The 21,982-nt window shown below is 40.3% G+C and overlaps 1 protein-coding gene across 3 annotated transcripts in view; it reads left to right on the top strand.

Moving 5' to 3' along the window:
* MOB2 (MOB kinase activator 2) overlaps positions 1-21,982 on the top strand; it is a 123,263-nt gene that overhangs the window by 66,319 nt on the left and 34,962 nt on the right. The window lies entirely within an intron of this gene.

Below are 21,982 nucleotides of genomic sequence, written 5' to 3'. Positions count from 1 at the left end.
GAGATGAGGTGGAGATGTCTCCCTCTATGTCAATGACCAGCTGGAGTGCATGGAGCTCTGTGCGGGGATGGATGAGGAGCTGACTGAGAGCTTATGGGTCAGGATTAAAGCGAGGGCAAGGACAAGTGACATTATAGTGCGAGTCTGCTACAGGCCGCCTGACCAAGAAGACCAAGCAGATAAGGCCTTCTGTAGATAGACAGGAGAGCCTCACATTCACAAGCCCTAGTCCTCACAGGGGACTCAACCACCCTGATATCTGTTGAAGAGACAATACAGCAGGGCATAAGCAGTCCAGGAGGTTCCTGGAATGTGTTGATGATGACTTCCTTCTCCAAATGACAGAGGAGCCAACAAGGAGAAGTGCTATACTGGACCTTGTTCTCACCAACAAGTAGGGGCTGTAGGGGAATGTGAAGCTCAATGGCAGCCTTGGCTGCAGTGACCATGAAATGGTGGAGTTCAAGATCCTTAGGATAGCGAGGAGGGCACACAGCAAGCTCACTACCTTGGACTCCAGGAGAACAGACTTTGGCTTCTTCAGGGATCTGCTTGGTAGAGCAGCATGGGATAAAGCCCTGGAGGGAAGAGGAGCCCAAGAAAGCTGGTTAATATTCAAGGATCATCTCCTCCAAGCTCAGGAGTGATGCATTGCAACCAAGAAGTCAGGCAAAAATGCCAGGAGGCCTGCATGGATGAACAAGGAACTCCTGGACAAACTCAAACACAAAAAGGAAGCCTACACAGGGTGGAAGCAAGGACAGGCAGCCTGCGAGGAATACAGAGAAATCGCCTGAGCAGCCTGGGATCAGGCTAGGAAAGCTGAAGCCCTGATAGAACTAAATCTGGCCAGCAATGTCAAGGGCAACAAGAAAAGCTTCTATAGGTACATTGGTGATTAAAGGAAGAGTAGAGAAAATGTGGGCACTTTCTGGAAGGAAACAGGAGACCTGGTTACCTGGAATATGGAGAAGGCTGAGATACTCAACGACTTTTTTTCCTCAGTCTTCACTGGCAAGTGCTCTAGCCACACTGCCCAAGTTGCAGAAAGCAAGGGCAGGGACTAGGAGAATGAAGAACCTCCCACTGTAGGAGCAGATCAGGTATGAGACCATCTAAGGAACCTGAAGGTGCACAAGTCCATGGGACCTGATGAGATGCATCTGCGGGTCCTGAGGGAACTGGTGGATGAAGTTGCTAAGCCACTTTCCATCGTATTTGAGAAGCTGTAGCAGTCCAGTGAAGTTCCCACTGACTGGAAAAGGGAAAACATAACCCCCATTTTTAAACGGGGAAAAAGGAAGACCTGGGATACTATAAGCCAGTCAGTCTCACCTCTGTGCCTGGCAAGATCATGGAGCAGATCCTCCTGGAAGTTATGCTAAGGCACATGGAAAATAAGGAGGTGATTGGTGTCAGCCAGCATGGCTTCACTAAGGGCAAATCATGCCTGGCAAATTTGGTGGCCTTCTGTGATGGGGTTACAGCATTAGTGGATCAGGGAAGAGGAACCAACATCATCTACCTGGACTTGTGCAAAGCATTTGACACTGCCTCACATGACATCCTTATCTCTAAATTGGAGAGACATGGATTTGATACATGGACCACTCGGTGGATAAGGGATTGGCTCGAAGGTCACACTCAAAGAGTTGTGGTCAATGGCTTGATATCCAGGTGGAGACCATTGATGAGTGGCATTCCTCAGGGGTCAGTATTGGGACCAGCGCTGTTTAACGTCTTTGTCGGGGTTACAGACAGTGGGATTGAGTGCACCCTCAGCAAGTTTGCCAATGACACCAAGCTGTGTGGTGTGGTCGACATGCTGGAGAGAAGGGATGTCATCCAGAGAGACCTTGACAGGCTGGAGAGGTGGGCCCGTGCAAACTTCATGTAGTTCAGCAAGGCCAAGTGCAAGGTCCTGCACATGGGTCAGGGCAATCCCAAGCACAAATACAGGCTGAGTAGAGAATGGATTGAGAACAGCCCTGAGGAGAGAGACTCAAGAGTGTTGGTTGATGAGAAGCTCAACATGTCCAGCAATGTGTGCTCGCAGCCCAGAAAGCCAACTGTCTCCTGGGCTGCATCCAAAAAAGTGTGACCAGTAGGTCAAGGGAGGTGATTCTCCACCTCTACTCTGCTCTTGTGAGATTCTACCTGGAGTAGCTCTGGGGTTCCAGACTTAAGAGGGACATGGACCTGGTGGAGTGAGTCCAGAGGAGGGCCACAAATATGATCAGAGGGCTGGAACACCTCTCCTATGAAGACAGGCTGAGAGAGTTGGAGTTGTTCAGCGTGGAGAAGGCTCTGGGGAGACCTTATAGCAGCTTTCCTGTACCTCAACGGGAATTAAAAGAAAGCTGGAGAGGGACTTCTTAGAAGGGCATGTAGTGATAGGACAAGGTGTAATAGCTTTAAATTGAAAGAGGGTAGATTTAGATAAGATATAAGGAAGAAATTCTTCACCATGAGGGTGGTAAGGCTCTGGAACAGGCTGCCCAGAGAAGTGCTGGATGCCACATCCCTGGAATTGTTCAAGGCCAGGTGGGAGGGGGCTTTGAGCAACCTGGTCTAGTAGAATATGTCCCTGGCCATGTCAGGGTGGTTGGGACTAGATGATCTTTAAGGTCCCTTCCAACCCAAACAATTCTATGATTCTGTGCCACCTCCCTCCCCCCAAGTAAACTGCTTTGTGGAGTACGTAGTGTGGTCAGGGCTTATCATGAAGGTGGTATATGGGCAGGGGAAGAAGTACCCACTAAAAGTAGCCCTATAATTTATCTGTTGTACACCAGAACTGTTAACATCCCAATTTATAGTTTATTAATAATAGAGGCAGTAAATTAACTCTGAACTTTTACACCAGTTACTGTGAATTGCAGATTTTGTAGCTTGAAATGCAATGGACAGTTTATTTCTGCATCTTCCCCTTAAAATGCTTTGAGGACTAGAGCTTTTTAATGAGATATTACTGTGAAAGCATAATGAACAAATGTATTAAACATAGCCATTTCTAAAGCTTTTTCCAGTTAATTCAAGCTTTCAATTGAAATAGAGTGGGAGTTTTTCTTCCCTTACCTGCTCTCAAACCATACCTACAGTAATGGTGATGTAAATCAAGGTTTTTCCCTCATAGCTGTATTGAGAGAACTCTTGATTATGGTCTGCTCTAAAGCTAAGAAAAATGGAGCAAAACCTGTAAATGATTTTTTTTTTTTAAGTCTTCCATTCCTGATGCTCCGTCCTGCTAGTGATGCAGGATGAACTAGCACTTTGCCTAGTGCTGCTAGCTCAACTAAAAGAAAATGTGAATTCTTTAACTTATTCTATGTGGGGAGAGAATAGCAGCAATGCCAGTGGATGCTGAAGATAACAAAGCATTATGCATTGGCAGGAAAAATCCTAATGCTGGATGTTAAGTAGCTGACTGCACCACACTGACTTTATGTGCATGTCAGGTTTTATTGGCTTGGGAGGTTTATTTCATGGCAATCATGCAGCTACATTACTCCAAGGTGTTCCACCTAATCTTTTTGGAGACAAGTCTTAGCTTTTCCAGTCAGTTTCAATTACAAGTATATGCTTGATACAGTAACATGGCAGTTTTCTGAGAGGAATGAGATAGTTTTTTCATTATAATTTCATTTTGTGGAGATTGTTAGGGGATTTTTGTAATGAGTGTTGGCGCATAGAACACTCTGAAGAGGAACTACATTGACTACATATTTGAGTATTTTTATGGTGTTAAATGCTGTGTTTTGTAATATGCTTAGGACTCACTGCACTTAACATTATTTAAAAAATATTTTTTTCAGCTCTAAAAGGCTGTTCAGCCTGACCTCAACAAGCACAAGTTAAGGTAGCTATTCAGGAACTTAAAGCAGCCAGAGTGTTTGCAGGTTCATTCCGTCTTTTCACTAAAATAATTTGATTTCTCAGTAGTTGGAACATGGCTTTCTGAGATTCACTCCTATCCAGTTTAGCACTCTAACACTAATTGGTTTAGATGTTAGATGCTTTCTGTGAAGGTGGATAACATACCAAACTGAGGTGCGATGCAGTCAAGCATGGAGAGATCACTTTAGAGGTGGCTGCTTGGAGCTCTGCGCTGCCTCTTAGCTTGCACAAAGCCAGGGTCATTGGAGTTACCCAGGCATTTACTGTGCAACTTAGATTTTATATAAAATCAACCATGTTGCCAAAGGAGCATTTGTCTGTTATTTGTGCTGTTGTACCGACCATTCAGGCCATGAGGGACCTTTCTTTTTGTGTTCTAGAGTAAGTTTTAAACAAAAAAAAATGCTGTTTTAAAAACATTGTTTTTCTAGGTCTGTAACACCTCTTTCATGGAACGGTACTGTCCATTTGCTTTGTTTGGTTTCCCTCCTGTTCTCTGACATAGAAGGACTGAGCAGATTTGTGTAGGGGCTGATTGTTGTTTTAGAGAAGGCTTTGTGATCAGAGAATTATCTTTTAATAGCTTTCTTAACCACTTCTAAGCCACAGGGTATGAAATGTCTTCTGGCAACTTCCTTGAACACTGAAACCAATGCTGGTACCTTTCTGAGGTGATGCTGGAGCTGTGCAGTAAGTGCTGTTACATGCAGAACCCTGTCCTGCAATGCCTGAAGCGGTTGTCTGTGCTGGGAGTGGTTTGTTTCTTGCAGAGCTTGCCTGCCCTGAATTCCTGACCCGGTCCCCTTTCTAGTGTGGGAGCCAGCCGCACGGTGTGCCTCTTGCCACTGTCCTCGCAAGTGGATCCAAAGCTTAGGAGATAGAGAAGAAAAGGTGGGCAGCTATGGCAAAGGGCAAGGCAGGAGAGCCTGTTGTCTCTGGCCAACAAGCTGGAAAACTAGCTGAGTCTTATTTTCGTGCTTGGAGACTCCTGAAAGGGGTAGAGAGCTGGAGATTTTGGCGTGTGGGGAAGGGAGGAGGACTGACAGAAGGGATGGGTCACGGTACGTGCATGGATTGCACTGGCATGAGCTAAAAGTTGTGGTACATAAGCTATGATGGAGAAATATATGATACAGGCATATTATGCAAATTTATGTTAGAAGCATATGCTACAGAAAAGAAAAATGTGGTTTAAACCATTTTGAGAGCTGCTGATTAATAGCACTCCATGAATATTAGAGCTTTTCTTAATATAGGCAGCATAAACTCCGAACAAGTTGGATACAGAGCACATTCCAGTTTGGTTGGTTTTTTCTGCCAGATAACCAATTCGGTAAAAGTTAATGTTTTTACCAAATTGTGCCATTCCTGTCTGATGAAAACTTTTTAAAAGTTCTAAGCCTAAAATAAATTTAGAGCATGTTACAAAGTGTAATCTCATGCAAAATTTTGCATTTTAAAATTAGGCTAGGACATCCCATATAAAAAAAAAAGGCAAATTATATATATGTTCTTGGTACACACTGAGGATAAGCAGTCATGATTATATTCCTTCAGCATCTTCTGTATCATCTACAACTTTCTCCCAAGGTTCAACTTTTACAATTTTTTTCTAAGGCTAGGGTTCCTTCCTACCCCTGACCAATAACTAGAAAGGCCTTCTACAGTTCTACAGAGGTTCTGGTTTTCTGATGTAGGTGGTCACAGAAACATTTCAGACTCTAGCTAGTGGAAAAATACAGTCAGATACTTAACTTAAACTTAAGTTTAGAAAATTATTTTAGGATTTTTTGGGGGGTAGCTCATACATAGGTAGGTTCAAACTAGCATCTCAGGATTTTTTTTTCAGTGAGGAACCATCTTTGTGTTCGCACTAATTTTCTCTCTGTTACTAGTTTTTAATATAAGTTCCTGGAATACATACAATCAACAAGAAAATCTGTCCTTCCAGACGTGCAGTTATCAAGTGACTGACATCCATAGAAAATCCACATGCTTTTCTGTCCTAATGATTTTTTTCTCCTGAGCTAAAGACAATATTGCTACTAGCTTATGGTTTCTGAAGTGAAGGTGTGGAACTTTTCATATGCTCTGGGGAGCTATATTGTGCACTTGAAACAGTATAGCCTCATTTATAAAATAGGGATAAAAATGTCTAGCCATTTTATAAGGAGCTTAAGAACTAATTAACTTGTACAGTTATTTAAAAAGGCATTTCTTTTCATTAGTTGCCTTTATGTAAAGGCAAATAAAGTCTGCGAAAGAATCTAACTGCCTGAAAACTCAGGTAAAAATAACTGATTTTTACATTTATGGGTAAGTCTGCATGAAATGTAAATACATTTGAAAACAGCAGCACCAGAATGGGTAAACATTACTAAGCCTAGCCATCCTGTCGCTTACCTTAGAATAATTACTGGTCTGCATTTGAAGAACAAATCTTAATTTTGCCAAACTCCGCCTTTTTCCTGCCCAGTCTGTATGTGGGAGAGTCTTTATAAGAATCTATTTCCTGTTTCCCAGACAGGGGAGGGGAAAAATGTGTTTTCTCCTTGTTCTGAAAAACAAAAGACAGGCAGTGACTACATACCCGCCTCAGCTGCCAGCCTGAACGTGAGCATGCAAATGGCTGGAGGCAACAGCGAGCTCCTTAGTTCTTCGACCCTTGGCGAAATGGCACGTCCTACTGCAGCCTGTCTCATTGGGACTTACCCTCAAAGTTTTATGGGAGAGAAATTGGCTGAAAGGTGATAAAGAGAGCTGGACATGTAGCTTGTATTATGTCACTTTGACCCAATCTTTGAAGCACAGAAAAATTGTCAATAGCTTCCCCCTTTCCTTGCAGGATTTCTTCCCAAACCTCTTGTTTTTGGTTTTATGGATTAGTTTTTGTCACAGGTTATTAAACTTTGAAGAGCGAGTTTTGCAATGAACATGGGATACAGTGGCAGGGAGGGAACAAGTGCTTAAGATACAACATAATTGTAGCCCTGTCCAAGTGCAATGCTAATCAATTTGTAACATCAGTAAAAATGTACAGTATAAGAATAGAATCTTTCTTTTTCTTTTGACTTAGAGGGATACCAGTGTAGGTGTGGCAGCTCTACCAAGTCTATTAATTTAGATTTTTATGTCTATTCCAATTCTGTCTCATTATGTAAACAAGAGTAGCTCCAGCCTTTTCCCACCTTAAATTTTGAACATTATTCATATATGTGCATCCTGATTTAAAATAGTACAAATTGGGACTGCTATGTTTTAAAGTCAGCTCCTCTGCTACAGATTACAAAAATGAATTTTACTTTCATGAAGACATCTTCAAACAAGTTAAGAGTTCATGTTTCCTCTTTATGCTTTTCTTTTAAGGAAAAAAACCTGTGTTTTTGCTCTCTGTGGGAGAAGTTTGCAGTCAACAATGTAGTACAGGATCAATAGTGGAATCACAATGCTCAGATACAGGACAAGTAGTAGTGCATCACTGTAGTAGAGGGGTTTATGGATAAGTAACAGTCTAAAAATGGCTGGAGAACTAGAAGCAAGGCTTTAAGTTTTTCAGAAAGCAATTGTGGAATTATCAGTTCCCTTTTCTGTGTTATGCTCTGGAAGGGAGTTGTGTTGTGTGTAAGTTTGCTGGTTTTGCTCTGTCCATCAGCTCACGCTCAGACAATAGTGATTCTGAAGGGCATTGAAGAGAGGGAGAGAATATTTTGCTGTTTTGGATAAATTTAGTGGACTGAATAAATAAATCGAGCTTTTGATATTTTACATGTATTGAAAAGCTAGATAGAATAATTAAAGTTTTCAACTTCACTGCCATAGCACTGTCAATAGGAAATAAGAAGTCTGAATTTCCATTCTGTAAGCGCAGGATAGTTTATCATAATAAATGTTCTCTGTAGCATGAGTAAGTATGATAATGATGAGGGGGGTTTCTGTGTTACAAACTATATTGCGATACTGGTTAAATATTTTCATTGCATGTTCTTGAAAAATAACTTGCACTTTGTCTGTTGCCCTCTAAGTACATACTGGAATACGTCAATGCAATTTCAAAATAGATCCAACTCTGAGGATTAAAAAAATATTATAACTAAAGTGCTTCTTTTAGAGCATGATTCTTCTCATCCTTAGGAGGGTAATTCCTTGTTTACCCAAAATACATGCTTCAAGCTTCATACACACTTCCAGATACAGGCATAATGTTCAGGCTTGATGTTCTTTATTGTTATCACTTAGAGTGATCCTTCAAAGGATGGTCAGAAAACTGCAAGATTGGAAGGAAATTGTCTTCTGGTAATCTACGACTGTGGTCCTTGAGCTGTTTTCTGCATGTGAGTGTGCGCTGAACAGCTCCACTTGGATTGCCCCTCTCTGGTCTCAAGTCCAAGTCCCCTATTTCTCCAAGTGTTTTCCTGTTTTCCTTCCAGCTTCCTCCCACAGTGCTGTTTAGTACCATGTCCTGGCAGCACGGAACAATGGAACAAGTGTAATTTTTATCTGTATACAGTCTTACCACTCTCATTTATGGGAACCGATGTAGTTACACACACTGGGCTTTATTCTTGGCAAGCGCATGTGTGAAGTGATTAGCATAAACATGCCCTAAGCCATGACAGTGGCAAGCCTCCCCTGAAAGGGACTTCCTAGCCCTAGCTGGGCTTCTGCTGTTTCTCTTAAATGTCTAGTTCTGAAATTGCTCTGTGGCGAGCTGTATCACAGGGTTAAACTAGCAGAAAACAGGCAATGAAAATGCACTATTTCCAGTTGGTCTGGGCAGGGAGGGATGAATGGGAATAATCCTCTCTGAAGAAGCTGGCTCATAGAGTGTCTTAGTTGTGTCACCAAAAGATGCCCTCAGAGGGTTTCAGAAGATCCTGTGCTGATAGACTACTAAAGAACATTGCTAAGAGAGGGAGTTATGACTTGTATTTGTTGACTGCATAAGCACTATTTAAATATTAGTTTACAGTAAATTGGTTTTTAGAAATGAAAACATTTAACTTAGAAGTTTTAGGGTATCTGAACGGCAATCTAGTTTGGTTTCTCTGTATCTGTTCAGCCAATCTCTGAACAACACTGCAGCTTTTCGACTATCTAATATTTGTATTTGCACAGAGCAGACGTTTGTTGCCTTCATGTGGAAATGCAAGGCTATTTGTGAAAGGTTACACAAGTAGAACAAACGCCAAGCTGCTGATCTGTTTCTCATTGCCAGTCTGTTTTTCTTAAGCAACAATCTGCTAATAGAAGTTGTGGTACAAAAGCAGATGTGTACAGTACAGGAGGACAATCTGGCTTCTTTTGTTGCATGGTGAGAGAGATGGGCTTTCAAGTTTTGTTGGAAGCTGATCATCTGGAATTAGAAATAAGGCAGTAAATGAAGGCCCAAAGAGGGTAAACTGTAGTTTTCGCTTTTAGTAGAGGTGTAATGTGTTGAAGCTGGGAGATGTCTGCAAGTTTTGATTTGCATAATGGAAAACTGTTAAGCCTTGAGTTTCTCATCTATCAGGCAACTCAACAATCCTTATGTATATGGAGAGAGTAAGAGTGGGTAATGTTTTTCAGCGAGTTCAGGTATGGATAGATATATTTTCTGAGTTCTGTATGTTAAAAGTAGCATTGCTGAAGCGAGACAAAGGACAGTATTGAGGGAGTTGAGGGGCACACTCAATTTGGAGTCTTTCATTGCTGCTCTCTGAATACGTTCCTTGTAAAGGATGGGAGGAGGCATTTGCTCTTTCTGACTATAAGGGGGAAGAATGAGGAACGTGTTGGAGACAGCAGGCAGTAGAGTGGAACTGAGCAGCTCTCCACACTAATGGTCATATTAGCAGATTATAAAATGTATTCATTCAGGTTTTAGGCTGTATCATCTTCCCCACTCCTTTCTACACAGTCCCTTGGGTCAGATAATTTGGCTCGGATCAATACTGTTCTTTGCTCAAGGGTATTCATGGATTACAGTGGAAGCAATGCAGTGATAAGGAGCTAATTTTATGTGGTAGAGGACATAACACTTTTACCATGTGCTCTCCATTTATTTCTTAGAACCTGATTTTGAATGATTATGCTGTGGCTTTTTTCCGCCCCATGACTGTGAGTAAAAAAGCAAAGAAAATGGATAACAAGAAAAACAAGATTTTTTTTTTTTTTTTTTTCCCCTCCTTGAGGTTTTAATCAAAGGTAGCAGAACCTGTGTGGGATGAAATGATCCTAATTGTTACTAAGCTGATTAAATATTTATAAAACAAAGGCTAGATTATACTTATAGCTGCTCTGTCTGGAGAATGTAAATAAATTGATAATTTTATAGATTTTTCTTTCCTTGCTCAAATAATGAGTACTAACATTCTTTCTCTTGTCTTAGGATGCAAATATTCTTAGAATTTCTAAATGTTAGAAACTTAAACATTTTAAACTTGCAACATTATTAAATGAAAAATAGTCCTTTAATTTGTTGGGGCATGAAGATAAAATTCTGTGTGCTTGTTCATCCCTATTAAGATTTTTAAGAACTGCTCCAGATCTTTTGTTCAGTTGTACTTACATTGTCTTGAGGAGGCACTTGGACCCCTTCTAAATTAGAAAGGCAGAGAAGACCTGCAGTATTTAGACTGGAAAAAAGATTCCTAATAATGAGACATAAGCAAATTTTTTAGTTTCTCAGAAGGTCAAGAGGTGAATATAATATCTAGCTAATGAAGTTTAAAAAAAGGAAGAAGAAAGCTATAATCTAGCAGAGAAAGGATAAAAATTGGAAACATAAATGGATGTTAAAGCTAGGAGGCTTCAAATATTCAAAGGACGTGTGTTTTAACAATGGACATGATCAGCCATTGAAACAAATTACTGAGCAAAATAAGTGATTTTTCTTTCTTGTCAGAAATACAAGTTAAAACCAGATGCCTTTCTGGGAGGTGTGCTTTAGGCTAATTAAGCCCAGGATTCACTACAGGGATAACTAGATGGAAAGCAGACAAGAACTGAAGGCTGATTCTGACCCTAGAACCTCCTGCTCCGGTTACTGTGGTGTGCTGGAATATAGCGTACCCGGGCATCTGGGCTCTGGTAGCTGGTTCTGTGGCAGGCACCTAATTGCTTCTGCTTCCCTGGGGCAGAGGGGCGGCCTTGGCTGCTGTCTTCTGTGGGCTCTGAGCGGGAGGGAGGTGGCTGAGGTGGCTGCGGCGTCCCCTGCACGTGCAGCGCGTTTCATCTGTGCAATCCCGGTAAATCAGGCATTTCAGGGAAGCGTCGGGTGGGTACCGGCGTGTAGAGCTGAGCGTGCTGCTGGAGGAAACCTGTGAATCACCCACTGGAAAAGCTGGGCGTTAACCGCGTACATTTTGTCTCTGCTCCAAATGTTTTCTGATGTTGTTGGTCGGGGTATGAAGAAGGTTTTTGGGAGAACACCTGCACTGGAAGAAAGTCAAATGTAGTTATAGGCAATTTTTAAATTTTTTAAATTTTTTTTTTTACCAGTATAACTTGTTTTACTTGGACAGCTCAGAGGCATGGGTGAGGGCTGACTTCTAAAATGCGTGTGCAATGCACAGGTTTCATGGGAAGTGCTGTGCCTACAGTAGCAGCCGCTGTTTGCTGGCATGCTATATTTTTGTAGGCAAAATATCTTCTCGGATCAAAAAAGCACATGTTTTCATTGTGAAATGATTAGAATATGTAAGCTATGAAAACCATAGTGTGGACACAGCTATTTAGTTTATCTACAAGTTTAAAACAGATGAAGTCAACCCAAGGAAGGGGTGTGCAGTGCTGATTGTATCTACCTTGCAGACCTTGTCTCTCTAGATTTTAAGCTATGGTAAGTATTGCATATTTTGCTGTCCTCCAACAAACCTGGTGAAGACAATGCAATAGTCATGTGAGGAAAAGATAGGAGCTGTACGTTGCCTGCATGTTGCTAACAGCTGAATTCATGCCGATTTATTCTTTCTCCAACTGACTCCTGAAAAGGTAAAGTTGTATCTGAGAAGGCTTGTTTCCTGAAGGCCTTACTGAATTTTCAGACAGTGAAGCATAGTTTCTTGTCCCTTTTGGTGTGGGAAGTAAACAGCGTTTGTTTAGCAGCACCCCCTGCCCTAGACTTTCCCACCTACATTAGGCCGACCAGAAGGACTTGATGGGCTGCAGTGTCGAGGGACGTTGAGAGGCCGGGTATTACAGGGTGATGGGTGCCCGTCACTGCTCAGCTCATTGATAGGAGGGCCTCACTCCTCAGCGGTATTATTTCTGTATCTATTCTATGTTTTGGTATGCACCCAAATTGTGATGGATATGGATATTGACTTCAGTTAGGTGGATTTTTACCAGTTTCTTCATTTGGTCATAGGGAAAGGCACGCAGATACTTTGTGCAAGAATTGCCAGTTAACAGGCGTACAGGCAGTATAGCTGTGTTCAGGTTGCAAATATGCATGAATACTTGCATATGCAAACAAAGCAAAGCCTAATTTGTGGAATAAAATGTTTTATTACTTTCAGAAACAGCAACATGTTTTGTATATTCTCTCATTAAAAGCAACAACTGTACTTTTTATGATAAAAATTCTTTTCAAAATTTGCATTTAGTTGGCTGTGTGTTCATTATAAAAACGTACAGCATGTACTGGGAAGAAAATTAAGATTTTCTTCTACCCTGTAGAGCTAAAATACCATGACCTCATCCCTGCTTCTCCCTGGCCCTCTGAAGAAGCTGTATCGTATTGATCATGCTTCTTAAAGAGGTTAAGATCCAACCTTTTAATTTCCAGTTTAATATAGCACTTGAACACACACATAAATTCCTTTTGAAGCTGATTGGTTTTATATGCATATCTAACAGTCTGGTTAGATTGAGAACACTGGAACTGGATCCTTAACAGCATTCATGTGCTCTTTTAGATTTAGCACTGAGCATGTAGGAGAGTAACTGGGAGCAGAATCTATATTCTGCATTTTACCATCCTCCAGCCAAAGAAATGAAAAACTGAATTCTGAAGTATAATCAGAAGCTTGAATATGGAGTGCAAATTGATATACTAAGGTTAGCTTTTGAGTACTTAATTTCTTCTTACCTGTTCCATGTCATCTTTTAAAGTCTGTTGCTTGAGTGTGGTTACCCTGAACTGGCTGACTCTTTGACAGAGATATTTGTGCAAGTAAAATGATATAAGGCTGCATCTGTTCAGATAATTTTGTGTGCTTCATACTTCTGGCCATCTGTGGAAGACCTTGTAAAGTTTAGATTATATTTTCAACAATCTGCTATGTTTTGTTCCTGGTGCTTCTGGTTAATATGTGTGAACTAAAAGAACATCCTATTTCTTCTTTTGTCAGATGTGCACTTCTCAATTTTATGAAAACATCAGGAGAAACTCCTCAACAATCTCCTTTTTTTGTTGAAAACACATTTAGAAGTGAATTGTCTTACTGAAGTTTTAAGGATATTTTGGAATCAGCATGCCAATTTTTTAATTCCTGTTTCACAGTCTTGTCTTATAGAAAGTTAAGGAAACTGTGGTAAAGAGAAGGGAAGAATAATATTGAAGAAAGCTGAAGGAGGAAAGTTAATACCTGTTTCATAACATCAACAAAAATAAAGCTGCTGAAATTAAAAAATAACTGCTCCTTTCCTAAAGTAAAAACAATGAAAAGATTGATGGTGCTGCCCATGTGTGTGTGTGTGTTTATGTAATGTGGGAAAAATTTTCTACCAAACTAAGAATAGTGGTTAAATGTTTGTCCTCTTGATAGTACACTAGTCATGATGCAATTCTCAGCAAAATGTACTATAATTATACAGGGAAGTTGCTATTTGCATAGTGGAACACAATGTATTTTCCCTAGTTTCAAACCTTTTTTAGGGCAGAACGTCAAAAGAGAGAGGTTCATGTACTGTGTATTGGAGCACATTTGCTTCGTGCATATAATGTCCTTTCAAAGTGCAGAAGTATCTCAAGATATGGGATGAATACATATATCTAATATTCACTTTCACCTCCCCAGTAAGAAGCCTAGAAAAATGCTAAAATACTTCAGGTAGTGTGCATCACTGAAATTAGATAAAATTTCATATATATTTATCTTGCTTTAGAGAGGGGTTCAATTTCTCTCACACTTCCAAGGAAGTAGTGGCAGAGTTGGACTTATGAGAAGTCTGGAGTCATCTTCCCCCTCTTCTGTTTGCACATAGTATTTGTTTCTCCTCTGGTGTTCACCTGCCTCTGTGTCCCCACAGTAACACTACAACTTCTGGGCCTTTTCTTCATCACGAAGCAATTTTCATCAAGCATTTGAAAAAGATGTCTTTACCATGTTCATGGCAATGGTATTTCTCAGTAAAGTAGGAATTATGATAGTATGACATTATCACCCATTGGTCTTAGTCTCAGTACATATTGATATGGACCAAGTCCTGAAAACAAGTAGTTTAGGAAAATGCAAAATGTAGGTTATAGTAACTTTTTTCCTGTGGAATTGGGTTAGAAACTTATTTAGCAAAGTTCATGCAGAATAGTCTTGGTAGTAACATCCTCTCCTCAATTTCTATCCAGGACCTTAAGTGAGATTTTTTTGTGTGTGTGCTTGAGAGCAGGCAAGGCTAATTTTGTTATTGCATTGCTAAAACATGGCAATCTTGTCTAACCAGAAGGGCAAAGCTCTTCTGTCAGCCAGTACTTTTCTTTATTTCCTAGTAAATAAACATCCATTCAAGAATCGTAATGGATTGTGAGGGGAGAAGGTGTGAGTATGGCCATAGAACAAATTCTAGGCAAAATGGAGATTTTAAGCAAGACAGCACCACAAAAGCTTCATATACAGTAGTGTTGCTCAAAGACAGATCTATGCTTAATGGTGTTATTTTTAAACCCATATCTTTATTTCTCTATGATTGGCTTAAACTCAGGTCTCTTCCACTGTGCATTCTACCATTTGTTTTATTTTTCCTTGATCAGATGAGATTTGGGTTCATAGAAGTTTCTTTTATGGTAATCCATGTAATCCACGATTGCCTCTTAATCAGAGTTTACACCAGTGCAAGCATGTCACAGTAATAAAAATACTTGCATACTGTAAAGCAATAATCTAGCCACAATTTGGAAGGCAGTTCTGTCATAAGCTGACCTTCTCCTAATCTCCGTATGCTTCCAGGAGGGGCTTTTTACTTTTAAAAAGGTTGCTTTCAAATATTCTGAGCGTAAAAAGGAGCGTTCGAATGGTTTGAGATAATTCAAGTAGTTGTATATTATTGTTGTATAGAGAAGTGATATTTTCCATAAATTTTACTCTTTTTGGTATTCTTTGAGTTGGTTTTGGTTGGTGTTTTGTTTTTTTGTTTTTTCTTGTGTGTGTGTTTCTTGTTTGTTGGTTTGGTGTGGTGGTGGTGGTGGTTTTGTTTTTTAACTACTAGTATGATTTCAGTCAGTGGCTAGCTTAACTTGCTTTTGAAGAAATGTTGTTTAGAAACAATAAATATGACACAAACCAAACAATCCTATGTATACAAGCTTTTTTAACCCACCAGCTCCTTATTGAACTAGACCAGTGTGCTTCCAGTCTGTGTTACTGCAGTGCCTGAAAAAAGTGTACGGTAGTCTTAAGTTTAAATTGTGTTATACTGCTGCTGCTTGTCCAAATCTGCCAAGAATTTGTGGGAGTGGGTTGATCTCAAGAATATATGACCATGTTGGGTTTTCTAAGATGCTTGAAGTTTTGTACTAAGTGTGAGATTCAAATCAATTGGGTAAATGAATGCACTTAAGCCATTTTCTTTATCAGAAGAATCAAAGCATGAAAACTGACAATGTTTTGGTGACAAGTTTTAGGAAAATTACAAGCAGGTTACTTACGCTGTGCAGTTTTGTGTGGCTATGCCTATGTAAGTGTGTCCCACATGCAGCCAAGCTCTCACACGGGCAAGACTGGCAAATGCAGCAAAGACCAAAGACAGCACTGCTGTGAGAAAATTATGGGCTCCTGTGTGTAACATCTTCACTGTAACCAAGTGCGAAGAATGTCAATGTATTTTTTTCAGTAAATTTACAAATCTGGCATTTATCATACTGAAATAGAACTGTTAATGTTTTCGAATGGCTTGAAATGCTTAATCAGTGGTATGTTAGGTTCGAGGATTTCTCAAAGGCAAGATCGTCATGCTTCCACGAGTGTTTGAAATGCAGCTGTGTAATGTCAGCCTCACCTCTTCCGAGGCGAGTCCCTGTGACAAACTACTTGTCAGTGTCTTTCCGCAGCCCGGTGTCCATCTCCAGCACACGCCTTTACATGCACACTGGGCAAACAGGTTTTACTTCAGCGCTGTGAAGTGGCCCCTCCTCTGGGCTGAGCTGCTGCAATGCAAATACTTACACAGCTTTGCAAGGCTGAACAACTGCTGGAAATTTTTTCATCTTTTCATGAATTTTCATGTTTTAAGTTAGATACTTTATGGCATTGTTTGCAAGGCAGAAGCTGTTATTGTCCCCCTGTCACAATGATCTGTGTGAGGCGTGTCAGGTATTAAGAAATCAAATTAGCTGGGTTGCAGCATGTGTGTTTTGAGTTGTATGTGGAATGCAGATGTGCACTGGTGTGGGTGTGAACCAAGTTAATTTTGTGACTTCTGGATTTTGTGGTCCTGCTCGTTAGAAGTAGTAGCTAAGGAATTATTCTGTAAGTTCCAGAAATTACAATGAATAGTTTCCCCTGTTTAATTTTATGTAGTGTAAGCTCTGTGTGTTATATTTTGTAATGAATGACTGGAGAAAAATTTCCTAGAATAAATTTCACACTTAATTCGTGAATTGTTTTTCCCTCATACTGTCATCTAAACATAACGTTACCAGATAAAATCATTTGCTGTACTGAAATGAAGTGATTCTTAGCACCAAGGAGGGAAACTTGTATTTCCTTACTGGCTGTACAACTGTCTGGGAAAACTCTGCAAGTTCACTCCCAGCATCTCCCCTTTTTCTCTCTCTGTCTTTCCCACTCAAGCGTAGATAGTCCTGACCAATAACAGTGCTGACGCAGATACCCTCCTTTCCTCTGCTGATTACACCTTTGACTCCTTAGTCTAGAGTTTCATGCCTATTTGCAATTAGGGTTTTGTTTTCCATGCCATATTTACCCAAACATGTGAAAACAGTAGTTGCGTTGTAAAACCTTCAGGGAGAGTTCTGTATATATGTAGCAAATAGCTATGAATATGTTAAACAATCCCCAGGGAGAGCTTCTTAGCCAAGTTTTAGAAGTGTTACCTCTTTATATGACACTTGAGGTCCAGTGTATTTGGGGAAGGGAAGAAAAAGGAGCCTTTCATTTTAGTTTTTCTGTATGAAATGCATATTGCATTAATGCTTCCCTGAGGTGCAGTCTAGTTAAACTTCAAAATTAGGACAAGAAAAAAAAAAAGGAATGGTAAAATGTGACATGAAATTCTCACTTGTATTATCTCTAGGAAGGAACTAGCAGCAGCTACAATGGTATAAGTTAAGCATCTCAATCTTTACAGTATGCTGTGAGCACCCCATGCAGCCTATCTCCAGGTATTCTGCTTAATAAAACTTCCTCTGACTTAATCTGTGAGATGCATGTGTTGGAAGACATCATTTTGGGCACTTGGAATGATAAATGTATTAGCCTCACTAGCACATCTTTACTTGTTTGTTTTCTTCTTTCCTCATCCCCTACTGAAAGAAAAAAAGGGATTTTATCCTCTCTGAGATAGATGTTGCCTGGCACTTGAGCTTCAGTGTCACCTGGAGCTATTGCTGGGCTTTTTGCCCAGCAAACTTGTCTATATGGAAGACATGAGTGTGATAGATTTGAGCTGTTTATTTGTAAATATTTTCCATTTATTGTTCCTTTAAATAGTAGTGCCAAGCATATTATTTTGCAAACTAGAAAGAGGAAAACTCTCTGCTTCTGGAGGCTGTGTCTTTGTGATGTTGTATTATTTTGGAATGAACTATGTAAAAAGAGTACCATATAGGGACTGTTTCATCCATCACTGAAATGGGGTGCTTTGTAATGGTATGCAACACCTTAGTATAGAAAGCAAAGAACCTTTTCAGTCGACAGCAGGGGAAACTTTAAACAGAATGCAGTAATCTTGGAACTTACCCAGTATTCAGAATAATAACTTTAAAAAACATAATTATTTTTATAACAGTGGTAAGTTTTCGGGGATACTACAAACTAAGTTCTGAATCAGATGTTTCTCTCCAACTCCATGGCAATTCATTGACTCAGAATCTACTTGCCACAAGCTCGCCTGGAGCAGCTCTGCAGGAAACAAGTGTCCTGCAGTGGGTTTTACAGAGGGCTTCTGTCACTTGAGGTGGGCTGAATCAGGAGAACTGACTGAAAAACGGGCGATAAAAAAATCAACTCTGCCCTCTGTTTCACATCACTTCTCCATGTAGAGTCTGAGTGTCACCATCCTATCCTTTCTTAATAGTTCTTGGGTATTTGTTCAATGTTGGTAGAGTTGAATATCTCCTGCTGAGCTACTGCTATTGCTGCGTCCTTCAACACATCCATGTTGTTCAGTTCTCATCCATGTACACTTCTTGATGAACCTAGCTTAACTTGACATTTCAGAGGATTTCAGAACAATAGATGTGCCTACACACATGCCAGAAATACAGTACCTATGAGATCAGGATTTCTGTTTGGTACATACAGCAGCATTCACTTTACTTTTTCTCTTTAATTTAGTAAAGTGATGACTTGATGAACTCTTGGTTCTTCTCATTTTGTGCATCCTTTCCAAAGTGTTGTAATATAAACTCTTTGGAGCATCTATTGAAGCTCTACTGATATTTTGCAGTATTTTGCTTTTCTTGCTGCAATTGATTGTTTAGCACGTTATGGATTAAGTGAGAATATTGTGTACCCTTTTTTTCTCCCTGCCTATTGCAGAAAAAACCCCACACATTACTGATGAAGCCAAAGATGGGGGTTGCAGAAGAGACACTGACTTATTGTAACCAAAGCTTTCAATAAAGCAGCAAATGTACATACCTTGTCACTTAGAAATGTGCTGCTTTTAAGCTGAATCCTTTATGCACAAACTTTCTGCAATGTTTCTGACCATTGTTGATGAGGCTTATATCACAACACTGTGTGGTCAGGAAGACCAGTTTCTCCTGCTGTTATCTCAAGAGTGGAGCTGAAAGTATACCCTTGAAATCTTTTATTTCTCCTTTCACTATGACCACCTCCAAACTACTTTTTGAGGTTGAGACGTGTGACTTCAGTCTGTCTTCTGTCCAAAAGCCATGCCTTTACTGTCTATATTGAGCAGAGCTGCTCATGCCATCTTTGCTGCTGTGTGAGGATGACAAAATGGAGAGCAAATGTAATCTCAGTATAAATGCTTCTTAGAGGCAAGCTAAAAGATAAAAGGTTTTTGTTGCTGATTTTAAGTGATTGCAGAGACCTGGGGGATGCACTGTCAGGGAACTGGAAAGGGTACTTGGCTAGGTGGTAGCAGGGCACATTAAAGGTAAACCAATCAGCTAATTAGCTAGCAAAATTGAAATGTTCTATGTCAGGCAGGGACACACAGTAAAATTCAGTTTAATTTAAAACAGAGCTTTACGATCTGATATTACAAGGCCTCATTTCTATACATATAAATGCTGAATTGTACCTTAATCAAAACAGTGGTTAAAATTTTTTTCCCTGACATTGTTTGCTTGTCTGAGTTGATATAACTTGCTTTCTTTGCCAAACCTCTGGGTACTAGTATACATCCCTGTGGTTATTGCTTTACGCTTAATTTTTATGGAACCCTAAAAGAGACAAATAAATAATTACGTGTAACCACTGCTTATAACATCATTATAAATACAAAGCATTATTCATAAAATTTATAAATACCATTACTTGGCTTGGTAGTTGGGATCAATGTAGAAAACTTTCAGTCAATGTACTATAAGAACATATAGTCATGTTTAAGTGGTAGGAAATAGGGCTCCCCTCTTCCCAGCCTTTACTGTTCGCCACTGGTGATATTACTGACGTGCCTGTAGGACTGACACAAGTCATAAAATTGTTGGTAGGTCCATTCACAAGTATTTCTGTTCACGTTTTAGTGATGATTTCAATATACAACTCCGTGATCTTCGAAGTCTGGCTGGTGGGTAAGGAACACACTAGAAGAAGTTTGTGACTGCTGAAGCACACTTGTGCTGAGGTCAGATCCAACAGTTGTTACATGCAGAGGATTTTGAGGAAGCAAGTGTAAAAGAAGCTACCGATGGATGTAAATAGGCAGGATATTGGATGGCTGTAGGACAGACCCTTGAGGAAGTGCCAATATGCATCCTTCAGAATATGCATGTATAGAGATCAGACCAGTAGTTGCATTCAAATAAATACATTTTGTTTAGGTCATGTACTGCACTTTCTGGGTGCAGCACCTTTAAAGTAAACACATTCGTGTCTGCTGATGTGCTCTAAATCTTGTTGAAGTGTGAGAATCTGTACTGCACATGTTTTAAATGACTTATGTCAATGCCATATAAATAAAGTGCATGTGCTTAAGTTGTGCTTCCTATAATAACCTTGTTTCATTTTTATTATTTTGGAGCATTTAAAATTGACTTTGAGATGCTGGGTTTTCCCACAATTTGCATAAAATCCAGTAGTACAAGTAAACCGTAGCATGCAGTTGATGCAAAAAGGGCATATTGCTTGAATGAAAGAAAACTGATAGGTGGAGGAAAGGCTGGAAAAGATGCTGTGGAGATACATGGTCGAGGAAAGGGAAAGGAAAATGTTAGTTTGCAGAAGCTAACGGAATAGAGAAGTGGGTCGTTTATCTGGGTCAAAGTAAAAAGATATCAGGTTTAAAAATTTTATTTCAGTTATCTATCAGTTTTAACAGCAGAGCATGAGTTCCTAACCTGTGTGAGACTATTGAAGCTCAGTCTCTGAAGAGCGAATGGTTAGCTGTCGGACTCACAGAGGGGCCAGCTTTCCTAATACAACCGTAATGCCACAGAGCTGTATTTATTTTGGTTTGACCCCTGGATTTTTTCTTTAATTTACTTTGGATAGACAGACTTTTAATAAAACTTAAGCTGCTTTATATCACAGGCTTGTTGTTTTTAGGGTGTTTTTTTAACAAACAACATTCTCTCTGTGCAGACTTCACTGGTGAACGAAAGGAGGGCAACTGCCCTCTTGGCAGATGTCCCTCCTCTGTTTGCCAGGACTGTTTTTTAATGTTACTGTGAGAATTCACTGTTACTTGGGGAAAAGACTCGAGTGAGCACCAGGTTTTTCCAAGGGTTGGATAATCTTCTGTGTGAAGCACGGGGCCACTGAGTGAAAAGCTGAGCTGTGTTCAGCTGCAGACTTCCTGTGTGCTATCAGTGAAGTCATTAAAACTCTGTCTTAAGTGGATTGCTTGGTGAGTGGGAATACAAATACCTCCTGCTTCACAAGGGTGTGGAGGCCTAACTTGGAGGTGTGACTAAAAGACAGCACGTAAGTGACAACACCACTGCCTGAGTAGGTGCTTTGGGACTCAGAGTAGCACATTATTCTTCCAACTGCACCACATGGCAGTGGTTCCTTGGATTTGTGCAAACAGTAGCCATGTTCCCACCCTCTTTAACCAAGTGAGGCTGGGTTGGGGATGGCGGCAATGGCATGATTTGTGCTAGGTTTAATTCAACAAGTCTGACCTTCTCTTTACAGGGGAAGATGCCTGTTTAGTAAATGGACCGGAGTGCTTGGCAATATCTGTCTGGGGAACTGCCCCTTCCAACTGCAGCCAGTGTTGCAGGTGTATGTAAAATGGCAAACCCACTGTTTTCCCAAAGATGTCATGGGTTGGGTTTCAATGTGTCAGAATAAGTAATGTCCTCAGGCCTTTGTGTTATAGGTCATGTTATGCCACACCCATCACATTTTTGTTATGATTTGCCTCTAAATGCTACATCAGCAAGCTGTGGGCACAGCTGCCTGTCCAAAAGGTGTTGGGGGGGTTAGTGGTTACCTGATGTGGCTAAGGAGCTGGACATTCAGTGCCTTTACAAGGTCTGTTAGGAAAACTCATGGCAAAGTGGTTTCTC

The sequence above is a fragment of the Caloenas nicobarica genome, chromosome 5, assembly GCF_036013445.1.
Source record: "Caloenas nicobarica isolate bCalNic1 chromosome 5, bCalNic1.hap1, whole genome shotgun sequence".
Classification (NCBI taxonomy): Eukaryota; Metazoa; Chordata; class Aves; order Columbiformes; family Columbidae; genus Caloenas; species Caloenas nicobarica.
The sequence above is the reverse complement of the archived record's forward strand: the minus strand, read 5'-3'. Positions and strand labels throughout refer to the sequence as shown.